The 9,507-nt window shown below is 40.3% G+C and overlaps 1 protein-coding gene across 1 annotated transcript in view; it reads right to left on the reverse strand.

Annotated features, from left to right (window-relative positions):
• si:ch211-26b3.4 (connector enhancer of kinase suppressor of ras 2) overlaps positions 1-9,507 on the reverse strand; it is a 55,318-nt gene that overhangs the window by 44,982 nt on the left and 829 nt on the right. The gene's annotated exons all lie outside the window — the stretch shown is intronic.

The raw sequence follows: 9,507 nt of genomic DNA on the forward strand, positions 1-9,507 counted from the left end.
ATGTTACATACTGGACCTTCAAGTGGGGGTTAGGCCCCCTCCCAAGGGTCACAAGATAAATCTGAGGGTCATCATTAACCATTAATCATCTTGAGATGATTCTGCTAAGTTCTGAAACACAAATCTGTTTTGTTTTTTAACTACTCAGTTCTTTGCTTTTGTTGTGAAATGATGAGTAATTTCTGAACATCTGACAACTAACAATAAATCATCTCTCATCAATTCAGTCTTCTGAATTGACTTGCACATGTGAATCACATGCAATTTGATTTCTCTGGAAAGAGCAGTTAAAATCTAAATCGTTGTGTACTCTCATACCCTGTCTGAGTTTCTTATTTATATTTAAAAAATCTGTGATTATTCATTTCAATACAGCTCTGCATTTTATTGTTTTACAAAAATGTTCTTGGCGACTTGAATAAGAGTAAGTACACAGCTACATTCCAGCATTATGTTTAAAATGGCTGTTTTTATTTCCTTTAGATGTAAAATGTTTATTACAGTGGGCCTGGTGTAGTCTAATAAATCATCACGAGTGTTGGCAGAGATATGTACAATTGGAGTGAACATGCAGATTTCTTTAGCCAGCCAGCAGCTATAGGAACAGAGACAGTCATGCAGAGAACATTGAGGTAGAGCAGAGAGAAAGCCCTGCAGCTGATAACTAGGATTTCTGAATATGTGACTCCCAGTGCACTATAAGAGAGAAATGTGAGGAAAATAAAAAACAGAGATGGCTATTTCTCAAAAGTCTTTATGTCCATACCTAAGAAAGGTGAGCCACTCAATCCAATCCATCCTTCTCATTTCCTCCGCCACTCCCTCACTCTCACATTTGTCCTTCCCCATTTACACCCCTGCCTCTCCTTCTGAAGCGTCAAACCATTTTTTAATAGTAGCCGTGTCATACAAAGTGGCACGTTATGGCTTATGTCATCATAATGCAAATGCAATATCTCACTATATTTGCAAACTGATGACAGTATAATATCTTCATTGCACATTTAAGATTCTCTGCAGGTGGAAAAAGTGGATTAACTTTTTCACACTTATTATTCAAGTCGTCACTTCAGTCCTCTTCCTGGTGTCTAATCATTAAAAAGGTGCACCTTTTTTCCCTCTCTTTTTTCCACTCTCCACCAACATAAAGTTTATAAATTATATAGAGAGGTGATGAATAAAGAATCAAAGAGGTCAAGGCTGACTACCACTGCATCCTCTGGGAAAGCACCCTACTATAGCTATTCTGCAAAACACACATAGAATGAGGTGCTGAGTTGACAGCGGTGCATTTAGTGGCCATTTTCTTTCAAGTATGATGGGATTTATTGTTTCAAAATATATGTGAATTCTCACTCGCATTATTGCACAAGCACATGCACAGAAACTGCACACAGACACAAACAGACATACATTCATACATGTATATACACATTGTGACACACAGCTGCTGGCCAATCAGATGAGTCAGAATGCCTTCCCCTAGAGGACAACAGCTGATCTGGGTTCATCTGCTGATTCATGTTCCAGCTGGAAATAGCACATGGTGCTCACAAACACATTAAAACAAAATAACTAACACATAGTGGTCAGGTTTGTCAGTACTACATTCCACTATAAACCTCATGACATTAAAATTATGTATATTATAGTTAGTTAGTTGCAGCAGTTGAGACTGTATCATGCAAGAAGATTTTTTTTTTCTGCGGCCCTAGTGTCTTCTCACATCAGACTGTTTACTGTGTTCTTAGTAACTGCAGGAAATATTAAAACTGACCTCATGCTTAAGTAGGCCATGCAGAGAAATAAGAGTCAAATAAAGCTTAGCCTGCGTGCAGATGAAATAAACAAAAAGTAATTTTGCATGAGTAATGTCAGAAATGTCTCTCTGTGTAGTCAAGTCATAAGCTTAGTTTTCCCTGGGAGCTAAGATATTTGATCATAGTTTAACCACAGATAGTTGAAATGGTGCTTCCACAGTGTGCGGAGTCACTACAACCGGCACTGATCATGCGGTGATGGTGAGCAACACTAATGTGTTTCCTGTAAATATTGTTTTTCCTGCTGCGATTCAGGAACTTAATATTGAACAGTATTTGCTGAACCTGGGAATCACCTGCATATCTCCCATGTTCCACACACATTTGTCAACTGTAAAACAATTTTTTTTTTTGTAAAGATTATTTCGCGCAGCATGACGTCAAATGACAATGCAAATACTCACAGCATCCTAAATTCTGCTGTGACGCTTTGTCACCTCAGTGCTTTTTCACTTTTGTATGCTCCTCTTTCATTAAATGAAAGCCTTTTTCATAATCTTTTTTGGACAAAAGTGCCACAAAATAGTGCTGGGTTTTGATAGCTGGTTCTTTTATCGCTCTGGGTAAAAAATGAAAAACAAAATGTCCTCATGCTGCTTTTTACTATAAAAACCAAATGTCTGTTAGTGCTATAAATGTTGGGATTATTTCAATTGAGAGATTTATCTATTTGTGTTTTTGTCTGAGCTCTTCTCACTAGTTTAAATTGGGAAGAAAAACATGATGTCACATTCTTCCATCCACCAATCAAGATTTAGCAACATTTGAATCCAAACCTGATGGCACTGGTGGGTTGTTTGCTAATGTTACTCAATGTCACTCTAACTCAAATCTGATCATACGTCCCGGTTATAAATAATAACAAAGAATGTATTTTTACTTTAACCATTCAACTATGTCTCACAAAATATTTTCTTTCTTCTCTGTTTCCAGCATAAAGCAATTATATACACAACACAAGTCGAAATTATAATGTCTGGCAAAGCTTGAATTTTAGGTCCATGAATGACAATTTCAAAGTCACATTTTTTTTAAATTAAATTACCTTTGATTTTTGTTACAAATTGTTGAAAGCTCACCCTGTTAGATTAAGACAAAATAACTCATGAGGCTGTATTATTTTTCATCCTAATGTTTTAACAACTTCTGTGCAGAGTTCCAGTGTTTTCAATCAAAAGGATTCAAATTTGGTAACTATAATTCACATTTTAAAAAACGCAACCTTACCACAAAGCACAAGATGTTTTATTGTCATTTCTTGTTCTGTACTCATAGCCTATTGTGGGATACAAATATCTTTAGTTAGCAAAGTGAAACATCTCTGTAAGAAACACTAAAGAATCCCATGATCCCGGCCATTACTAAATCCCAGCGTGCTAAGGCTTGAGCAAGCATCTCATGTTGACAGCTTCATCCACATTTCATGCAATTCCCTCTAATTTTTTCGTCTTTCCTGGGCAAAATAAACCCCTCCCCTTCAGAAACATGAGGGTTGCCTGGCAACCAGAGTGAGAGCAAGAGAGGCCTCCGAGCAGAAGTGAGGGATCAGCAGTTGCTGCCCCTCAGGAGCCTGCACTGATGCTAGGCTAAGGAGCACACACACACACACACAATATATAATTACACACACAAACTGTAGCCTATATATGCAGTCCACATACTGACTGAAAGCTTGTTGAAGGCCACAATAAATACACTGCATTTTTTTGGCTCACACTGAAAAACTCACTTACTTTGCTGCTTGGCCATTAACATCAACTGAAATCATACTGTCAGACCTGTGTTTCCCTCTGAGACCATGTTTGGGTTAGAGAAGAGATTGGGCTAAGAGCAGTGGCAGGCCGCAAAGACTCCTGTCCCGACGCCTAGCCACCCATCTGTGAGCTTCCAGCCGGAGTAAGTGCTTCGGTGAGTGCGAAGATATGACACAACACTCACTAAAAATATTTCTACTGTGAAATATTCATCACATCATGACAGAATATTCTTAAGACCTTGCCATTTTAGCTCCCTGGTATGAGCTTTCAAGTGCACCACAGCCTCCTCTCTGAAATTCAACTAGCAGGAAGGTGTCAAGAGGCAATCTGAAGGAACAGGAAGATGGAAAACAGGGTCAACGAGGAAGCGGCAAAGAGTTCAGAGGCAGAGCTCGACTCTGAGGATCTAACCGACCTGAGGGAATCTGAAGTGACTGCAGACATAGTGGAACTATAATAATATGTTAACATGAACTTTGGCTTTACCTCACAAGCCCTAACTATCCCTATTCTACCCTTTTCAATTGTTCAACTGTAGTTTGGGGAGAGAAGAAGACTTAGAGGAAGATGGGAAACTTGGAAATGCTCAGAAATGTGAAGTGGAAAAGAAGCACACTTTTCTAAACCATCCCACGCTGGAGGAAACGGTCTTTGTGCCAACTTTACGTAGCTTTTCTGCTATGTAAATAATCACAAAAATGTCACTATAATTATGCTCACTTGTTGACATTAAAGTTGCTCTGCTGAATATCTTTTTATTAACAATGGGTCAAATGACTGTGTGTAATGTAAAAGGAGTCGCTCATAGTCACCCAACTCCGCAGCTCCCCTCAGTTCCACAAAACATTCGGTTTTATCGACACAAATTGGGCAGCTGTTTTCACAAAAAGTCTCTGATAAACCCATTGTACAATATCTGCCCAGCACCAAACAACTGACACACATACTGTAGTTATTAACTAGCTCATGAACATAGTGTAGGATTCAGCTGCCAAAGATATATCAAATATATTTCTCAGAAGGTGGTGGGACGACAAACTGAGCTAAAAGAAGAGTTCATATTGGACTACATTTGTCAAGCGTCAACTGTTTTCTAAGATGTATATGCCATATTAACCTTATAAAGCTGATAATATGTCAGTTATATTGGTCACAGCTTGTTGCACCCATAGAATGAATTAATGCAGGGTCAAGCATGAAATGCCTGGAAATATCTTTGGCTGTGAGCAGTTTGATTGGTCCATGTATTGCAACTGAGATAATAGTCTAGAAAACAATGTTGTTTTTATTATTATTGTATGTTGTTGTAGTTAATACTGACCTCATAATTAGCTTCGAAGTGCTATTACATGCAGTAGATATTAGTATAATTATGTTTTCAAGAGAGTGGTAACAGTCTGATAAACATGACTAAAGAGCAGTGATGAAAATAAGCTTGTTCAACCAAATGATTTTTATGATTCTTAAACATTTTGTAAGACCCAACTGTTGGTCTGAGCATAAACAGACAAACTAGCGTTGCAGTAACAGAGTGCTGACAGTTAAACTAGAATAAACTCCAGATAGTCATCATGGCTACTATTAAAGCCTTAAGTCTAAATCTAGTTTGTGATGTAGGTTAATCTTTTAAGTTTCAATATTTGCCTGCCTATAAATCCAGCAATTAAGCTGTCATGTACATTTATTTTTCACACAGTGTTTGCCATATCCAGAAATCTCCAGTGACCCTGGCCGTATATTATGTGATCTTATCTGGGGTCCTGGCGCCAAGGTTGAGAAACTTTACTCAAAGTTAATATATGTGCTCGTAAAACTGCAGGCCCCGGAACAACAGGTGCAAAATCAAAAACACACACACACACACACATACACACATGCACACAGGCCCCTCTGTCCGAGTGCCCGGATAGAGCGGGTGCTTTGATATGATGCCCACTGCATCTCCCATTCTCCGCACCGCTCTGCCATCCCCTCTGTGCTCTCCCCCTCTTCCTCCGTCATGCCAACCCTTCCTCTTGCACACTCCCTCGTTTCCTCCCCCATCTTAGCCTCCTCAGCCTTTCTTTCATTTTGCTTTGCGCCTCCCCATTTTTGAATCCGTGTCCCTGCTCTCTCTCACTCTCTCTCTGCCTAGGGCCATAAAACAGGAGGGGAAGCTTGTGTGTGTGTGTGTGTGTATGTGTGTGTGCGTGCCTGTGCAAGTGCCGCATGCATGTGTGCCTCGTTATGTGCCTAAATGTGTTATGTGGCATACAGAATGTAGATGGGGCATCTGTGTGTGTTGCTGGTTCCCCATCTTATGACATGTGCTGTGACTCCAGCACGATCAGATCTGGTTTCCATGACTACCAATGCCCCACTTAAAGCTGCTGCTCCAGAGTTTGTGTGTCTATGCATGTGTGTCAGTGTGCATACATTCATACATACCATATATTTCTGTGAACCAGCGCATGTGTCCGTGTGCATCCATATGCCGCGTATCTTTTGTGTATGAAAATCGACGACTGGAGGAGTTTCCTCTACGTGTGTGTATATGTGAGTGTGTGTTTCCTCACAATAAGGCACGCTCTTTAATCTTTAATGCAGCTGAAACTACAACAAGCACACAGTCAGAGCCAGGGGAAGCGTGTTTGCCAGCACAGACTTCTTTACCATGTCAGCAGGAGACTAAATTGGGGGACACAGTATGGAATGGTAGTAAACATGGTTCTCAACACCCCAGGACACTAAAACAACCAAATAACATCCAGGGGATTCTTTCACCAGAGGAATGGAGCATATCATGCAGTCTCATTCTCCATATCATACCACTGCTACACACTTATATGCAAAAATGTTCGACAGATAACAAGTTGAATTTCTTCTAAATTTGTACGTCTCATGATTCTCAGTCATTCACACTTCCTCGCGCTGACTAAAATGTCCCATATCACCTTTATTTTTAGATTTTTTTCTTGTTCCAATACATGAGCAAACAAAGAGGAAAAGAGAGATTACTGCAGGAAAAGTGAAGTGCCTTTTTTCATTTTCCTGTCACTGTATGCATCAGCAGGCTGCCGATACCGTGCGCCTGAAAGCACAGGGTGATCTTATGAGGTATAGACAGCGCCGAGAGCCGAGAAGAAGTCCATTTTTCTTTGGTGCCTAAAATGTTAAGGCGCAGATCCGTACGCGTCATACTTTACACATCAATTGCGTCTGCACACACCCCAGCAGATACATACCCTCACGCACACACACATAGAGGAAACTCCTCCGGTGTGGGTGTTCAAATCAAAACAAACGCTGATGAGTCATCTTTCTGTGAGCCTCACCAGTGCTCTGCTGCTGGAGCAGTCCTTCTACAGCTACAGTATAGGCTGCTTGGCCTGGTAGCTAGCTGTGTCAGGTTTTCTTGATGGGATTGCAGAGTATCCCATCTCTCTGTCCCATATTCTCTCATATGACAGTAGCGGACAGTTGAGGAGAAGGAGCTGCTGTCCACGAGACCCAGATAAAGCTTGTAATTTTACCCTTGTCTCTGTGCTGGGGATGGATGGATTCCTAAAAAGTGCAGTCCTAAATTTGTCGCTCTGATGAATGTCACAAAACCTGATACTGTCTTCATAATTCAAGCTCTCCGAGTCCAAGTTGATGATCTCATAAAGCAAACCCAAATGCAAATGCAGCTATTTCAAAGGTGGAGGGATTTAATGTCCGGTACTTAAGTAGAATTTTTAGGTACTTGTATTTAACTTAAGTATTATCATTTTATGTTACCTATTTCTTGTAGTTCAGGTCCAGCTGGAGACATTTGTTGCATCTCTCTTCCTTATTTCGGTCATCTCTCTACTGGTGCTATCTAGTGGAGGCATTAAAAGTATTATACCAAATAGTACACACAGTTCAGCTTAAGGTGTTGCTACATCGCTACCTTTATCCATTGTACACAGACAAATAGGAAAAAAAATTCAAATATGAAAGAATGAGAAAGGACAATGGTCAACTGACTCTTCACAGAAATAATAATTAGAGCAATTTGTCTGAAACATGTAGGTGAGGACAGATGTTTGCTATCAACGCCGTATGTCTTATATCTGTGTATATTTAAAGTACTTTTCTCTCTTATGTTGAGCAAGAGAAATCACTATAGTACTTCTAAAGGAGGTCTCAGTGTCACTGCTCCCTAAAAATGGCACAAGACTACTCAGATCAGCGTGAGAGAGATGAAGAGCTTCCAGAAAAAGAGGCCAAAGTGAAGCGCCTGTAAGCGTAGAGATTAGTACTAGCCTTTTGCCTTTTACTTTATTCATAAGAAAATAATATCTGAGCATAAGCCTGCCACGGAGGGTCTATGTTTGAAGCCCCACAGGAAGAAAGAGGGGGGCTTCACAGGAAAAGGCACAACACTGGGAGATGTTACTGAACGTCTATGAAAAGGACTCTGAGACCCAGCTCTGCATGAGGAAGAGGCCAGGAGAATCTTTTTCAAAGAACACATATATGAGGAGACCGAGAGTGGAGCAGTAAGGAGATGAAACAATTCTCCTGCATGAGTTTGGTGCGACTGTGTAAATGTTTCTTTGCCTTTCCTTTAGTGATGACCAACCCAAAAGGATGTCAGCGTATTACATTACCTGAAACCTGCAAATAATAGCATATGTGGCCATAATGAAATATGATCCTTTTTTCCCCAGATTCGGCTCGTAGTTTTGAATCATGACACTCACTAACATCTCCATATGCTGTCTTTCAGTTCCTGTTGTCTATTTGAGATTGAGGAACAAGAATCTGGAAATAACTGATATAAAACTGTCTGTTCCTCATTAGCAGACCAAAACCAACATGTCTTACAAAATGTTCATACACAAAATTGTACGGTTTTCATATGCAGTCTTCATACAGAACATTTAAGAGGGGGAAACATTGGTTTTCCTTGGGTGGAATATATAATACTGCCACATCTAGGATTATATTTCTGCACATGTTTTGTTTTTTAGGACTGGCTGGTTCATAAAATTATTTTATGGGCCCTAAACTGGCAGCATGTTTTTAAAATAAAGTGTAATTAACTCCACAGTTTCTGTCGCGGCTTAACATGAGGGAAAGGCAGTTTCTCTCCGTCAAAGCTCCGATCACTTCTATCTTCCTGTCTATCTTACTTTTAGATATCCTGAGCACAAATATGCCCATAAGTCAGTTACACTGTGAGTGATATTAAAAAACTGAACCAAAACCAACATTTCTAACCATATTTGGCCTGTTACTCATCTAATCCCCAATAAAATTGAAACTCTCTCTTAATGAACGGTGCAAAGGAGCACAGCTTTCCAAGTGAACACTCCAGGGATCAGAGGCTGAAGCCGTGACTCCACTGGCTGCTTCTTACTGTGGCTGAGAAGAGCAATTATAAAACCAGGAACATCATCGTAATCACTCAACGTAACGCATCCCAAATACTCTCTCGCCGTGTCCCCTGAGGGTCTAACATCCACCTTGACTTCTAATCTCAGACATGAGTTTTTACCATCACCATTTTATCACATCCAAAAGGAGCTCGAGTAGTCTTAAAACACATGTAGGAGTATGGAGTTTTAAGAAATTCTTAGATGAGATGGTCACTCTGTGTGTGTGTGATCACCGCAGACACACAATTATCCACAGGAACATGCATTGTGAGTTTGAGTCATCACACAGTAATCATTCTCTTAAGTAAGGGTTTGCGGACACCCTCCCTCCCCATTGTCTGTCAATAGGCCTACCACAGTTTCTCTCACAGCTCCGTAGCTGACCACTGTGCGTGAGAGCAGCTCCTACCACACACACACACACACACACACACTCATACACGCATGATTAGTGATTACTCATTCATACTGTCTGTTTGAAGGGACGTATCTCGCGCCAGCAAAGCGAGCATCATAAAAAAAAAAGCACCAAAAAAAAAAAAA

Source organism: Morone saxatilis, unplaced genomic scaffold (assembly GCF_004916995.1).
Source record: "Morone saxatilis isolate NCDOM2014 unplaced genomic scaffold, NCSU_SB_2.0 Contig22, whole genome shotgun sequence".
Classification (NCBI taxonomy): Eukaryota; Metazoa; Chordata; class Actinopteri; family Moronidae; genus Morone; species Morone saxatilis.